We start from the raw sequence: 5,063 nt of genomic DNA, 5'->3' as shown, positions 1-5,063 counted from the left end.
ATTACGTTAAAGATATAATAACAGAGTTGGATAATGAAGCATCTTAAAATACCAGAGAATGAACCCAGAGATTGCCAGAGATTGAACCCAGAGATTGAAATGCCAGAGACTGCCAGAGTTTGAACCCAGGACATTCTGCAAAGCAGAGGCTCTTCCACTGAGCCGCAGCCCTTCCCCATATGATTGAGCTTTATAAAATTATGCCGGGGGTGGAGAGCGGGGACAAAAACAGTGCTCCCAAAATACTAGAGCTCGAGGGCATCCAATGAAGCTGGTGGGCAGTTTGGGGTGCCATCCTCTAGGTGGGGCCTGGGGATCCCCTGGAAGCACAGCTCACCTCCAGGCTGCAGAGATCAGTCCCCCTGGAGAAAATGGATGCTTTGGAGGGTGGACTCTCTGGCATTGTACTCTCTGAGGTCCCTGTCCTTCCCAGGCTCCACCCCCAAATCTCCAGGAGTCTCCCAACCTGGATCTGGCAACCCTGCCCCCCCCCATCCTCTGTTGGTGTTCAGGGTGCTCCTGGTTGCTTTAATTCTCTTTATTACTGTCACGACTCAGGTGGGGTGTCACCTGACGCTGCCACCACTCTGGATTTAGGTTCCCTTGAGAAGGCCCAGAGCACCCTCCCAAGGCCTCCAGACCTCCCTTTTGGCCAAATAATAGGCGTGAGGACCAGGCAGAGTGAAACAAGACAAAGGTTTATTTTATAGGTGGTCAAACAAACAACAAGGTGCAGTATAATAACAGTAAGTGGGTGAAAAGAAAAGAAATCAAATGCCCTAACGCGTCTAAATATACACTGTCCCTAGCTCACTGTCTCACATGGCCTTACACTACTCACCCCTCCCTCAGGATGAGGGTTTTTCCCCTGCAGCAGCCTTCTTTCTGGCTCTGCCCTCTGGAAGAAGAACACTTCTTCTTGCTGCTCCAGAACTTTTATTCCCAGCCCTCCTCTTTTCCTATTGGTCCATTTTGGCTCCAAAACCTCCCATGGACTTCTGGGAGTTGTAGGCCCAGCCTCACCTACTGCTAGCCAGGCTCTCTGGGCCTAGTAGGCCTCTGGTGGCACAGCCCAGATCATGACAATTCCAGTGTAGACTTCATGTTATAATATGCAACCCACCTCTGGGGACATGAGAGGTTAAAAAAAATGTGTGATATGAATATCTTAAATAACAAGCCCCATAATAACCTTTCATTGTTTGCAATGCGCCGTGTGTGTTTAATTACTGCCCTGTGAATGTGTACAGAAAAAGAAGAGTGAGACATTGAAATACTTTGCTAGATTATAGAGGTTAGAGGGAGGTCGAGACTTGCCCAATCAATCCCATGGTATTCCAGAGATGCTTTGCTGCATTTCTTTCCCCCCTCAAACAGATGGTTCCTCACAGTAGGGGCAAAACCATACCAGCAACATCCATGCCATGAATCAGTCCTGAAGTGTTCTCAGCCAATTACTCCCCTTCGTGTCATTCAGTCTAGCCGTTCTTCCAATTGCCAATTGCCTCTCTTTCCCCAAATGTCTGTTAAATTGTTCTCCAGTGGTCAGAGGGGCACTTAAAATGCAAATAGGTGCTATACACTTGTACAACTCCAAATGTCAATATTTCCTTAGACTAGCTAGATTCAAATCCAGTAGCACTTTAGAGATCAACAGAATTTGGGGAGTAGATTCAGGTGGGGTAGCTGTGTTGGTCTGAAGCCATAGAACAAAGTTGGAGTCCAGTGGCACCTTTAAGACCAATGATCTTTAATTCTGGGTATAAGATGTCGTGTGCATGTTCATATATCTGAAGAAGTGTGCATGCACACAAAAGCTTAGGTAAAGGTAAAGGTTCCCTTGCTCGAAAGCCAGTCGAGTCCGACTCTAGGGTTACGGTGCTCATCTCCGTTTCCAAGCCGAAGAGCCAGCGCTGTCTGAAGACGTTTCCGTGGTCATGTGGGCGGCATGACTAAACACCAAGGCACATGGAACGCTGTTACCTTCCCAACGAAGTGGCCCCTATTTATCTACTTGCAATTTCTTGCTTTCGAGCGGCTAGGTTGGCAGGAGCTGGGACTAGAGACGGGAGCTCACTCCGTCATGTGGCACACTCGGGTCTCAAAACTGCTAACTACGAACCTTCCACAGCCTGCAGTTCTAATAACCTTTCATTGTTTGCAATGCGCCGCGTGTGTTTAATTACTGCCCTGTTAATGTGTACAGAAAAATAAGAGTGAGACATTGAAACACTTTGCTAGATTATAGAGGTTAGAGAGAGGTCGAGACTTGCCGCATCAATCCCATGGTATTCCAGAGATGCTTTGCTGCATTTCTTTTTCCCCTCAAACTAGGGTTGCCAAGTCCGGACTTACCTGCTGGCGGGGGACGCCCCACCCCCAGCATGCCCGGCGTCATGACGTCACTTCCCTGTGACGTGCACACGGGGGTGGGGTTTCCCCCGGGGCCCGATTCCACGGGGGCGGAAATTGGGCCTCCAAAGCGGGGGGGAAATCCGCCCCCCAGGGGGATTTGGCAGCCCGACCTCAAACAGATGGTTCCTCACTAGGGTTGCCAGCCTCCAGGTGGGGCCTGGGGATCTCCCGCTTTTACCACTGATCCCCAGCCGACAGAGATCAGCTCCCCTGGAGAAAATGGCTGCTTTGAAGGGTGGACTCTGTGGCATTGTACTATGCTGAGGCCCCTCCCCTCCCCAAACCACGCCCTCTCCTGGCTCCACCCCCAAAGTCGCCAGGTGTTTTCCAACCCAGACTTGGCAACCCTATTCCTCACAGTCGGGGCAAAACCATACCAGCGACATCCATGCCATGAATCAGTCCTGAAGTGTTCTCAGCCAATTACTCCCCTTCCTGTCATTCAGTCTAGCCGTTCTTCCAATTGCCAATTGCCTCTCTTTCCCCAAATGTCTGTTAAATTGTTCTCCTGTGGTCAGAGGGGCACTTAAAATGCAAATAGGTGCTACACACTTGTACAACTCCAAATGTCAATATTTCCTTAGACTAGCTAGATTCAAATCCAGTAGCACCTTGGAGATCAACGGAATTTGGAGGGCAGATTCAGGTGGTCGGTCAGCCATGTTGGTCTGAAGCCATAGAACAAAGTTGGAGTCCAGTGGCACCTTTAAGACCAACGATCTTTAATTCTGAGTATAAGATGTCGTGTGCATGTTCATATATCTAAAGAAGTGTGCATGCACACAAAAACTTAGGTAAAGGTAAAGGTTCCCTTGCTCGAAAGCCAGTCGAGTCCGACTCTAGGGTTACGGTGCTCATCTCCGTTTCCAAGCCGAAGAGCCAGCGCTGTCTGAAGACGTTTCCGTGGTCATGTGGGCGGCATGACTAAACACCAAGGCACATGGAACGCTGTTACCTTCCCAACGAAGTGGTCCCTATTTATCTACTTGCAATTTCTTGCTTTCGAGCGGCTAGGTTGGCAGGAGCTGTAACTAGAGATGGGAGCTCACTCCGTCATGCGGCAATTCGGGTCGTGAACGGCTGAACTACTGACCTTCCACAGCCTGCAGTTCAGCCACTTGAGCCACCGCAGCTCCTTACACAAAAGCTTACACCCAGAATTAAACTTTGTTGGCCTTACAGTTGCCACTGGACTCAAAGTTTCTTCTAAAATTTTTCAGGGTATGAGTTTTTGAAAGCTAAAGCTAGATTCAAGTCCAGGAGCAGCTCAGGGACCAACAAGGTTTTTGGTATAAGCTTTCTAGAGTCAAAGCTCCCTTCATCAGTATACCCCCCAAAATCATGTCGGTCTCTCAGGTATGACTGGACTCAAATCTAACTGTTCTACTGCAGACCAAAAGTCACAGGAATCTGATAGCTTTCCTGTTCTGAGAACCAGTTTGGCATAGTGGTTAAGTGTGCAGACTCTAATCTGGGAGAACCGGGTTTGATTCCCCGCTCCTCCGCATGCAGCTGCTGGTGTGACCTTGGGTCAGTCACAAGTTCTCCCAAGGACAGTTCTGGAAAGAGCTCTCTCAGCCCCACCTACCTCATAAGAACATAAGAGATGCCAATGTTGGATCAGGCCAAAGACCCATCCAGTCCAACACTCTGTGTCACACAGTGGCCAGAAATACCAGTGCCATCAGTAGGTCCACCAGTGGGGCCAGGACATTAAAAGCCCTCCCACTGTTGACCCCCCAAACACCAAGAAGACAGAGCATAACAGTGTCTGTTGTGGGGAGGGGAAGGGAAAGGAGTTTGTAAGCCGTTCTGAGACTTGGAGTGAAGGGCAGGGTATAAATCCAATCTCTTCTTCTTATACCCTCAGAAACTGTCTTTATATTAGTCTGTAGCGATGTTCCCTCTAAGCTGTGGAGTCTTGTGAACAAAAATTCTACTTTGTGAGCTACCGGCATTAAGGTTGTGAGCAAGCAGTTTGGCAACTGCATCAATTAGTTTGCTCTGGAGCCCTCCTTCCTGAGCTAAGGCAAAAATTGGTGAGCTGGAGGCTAAAAAAACTGTGAGCTGGCTCACACGAACTCAGCTTAGAAGGAGCGCTGGTGTGTAGAGGCAAGTCACAGGAATCCGATAGCCTTCCGGCTCTGAGAAGGAAATTCTTCTTCATTCTCCTGGAAGACTTTTAGAAACATCATAGAAACTTTAGGTGTATTTGGACAACTTTCTGTGCTATTCTGTGGAGATCCTGAGGGGGCGTGGCTTACTCGTAGAGCATCTAACTCTGCATGTAGAAAGTCCCCAGGTTCAATCCCCGGCATCTCCAGTGAAAAGGATCAGGCAGGAGGTGATGCGAAAGACCTCCACCTGAGACCCTGGAGAGCTGCTGCCAGTCCGAGCAGACAATACTGACCTTGATGGACCAGTGGTCCAATTCAGTATAAGGCAGCTTCAGGTGTTCATCATGTTACATACAGAATTGAGAATGCTCATATTAAAGATCGACAGATGTTAACTGCGTTTGTAGTTCTTTGGAACTGTAACTGTTCTGCCTTGCTGACTCTGATGAGAACTTCTGCCATTAGTGCCTGTTGATTAATTCCCAGCCTATTAACAGACCATCGGCTTTACAAACAATGGCCCCGCCACTA

The sequence above is a fragment of the Gekko japonicus genome, unplaced genomic scaffold, assembly GCF_001447785.1.
Source record: "Gekko japonicus isolate JY-2015 unplaced genomic scaffold, Gekko_japonicus_V1.1 scaffold4525, whole genome shotgun sequence".
NCBI classification, from domain to species: domain Eukaryota; kingdom Metazoa; phylum Chordata; class Lepidosauria; order Squamata; family Gekkonidae; genus Gekko; species Gekko japonicus.
The sequence above is the reverse complement of the archived record's forward strand: the minus strand, read 5'-3'. Positions refer to the sequence as shown.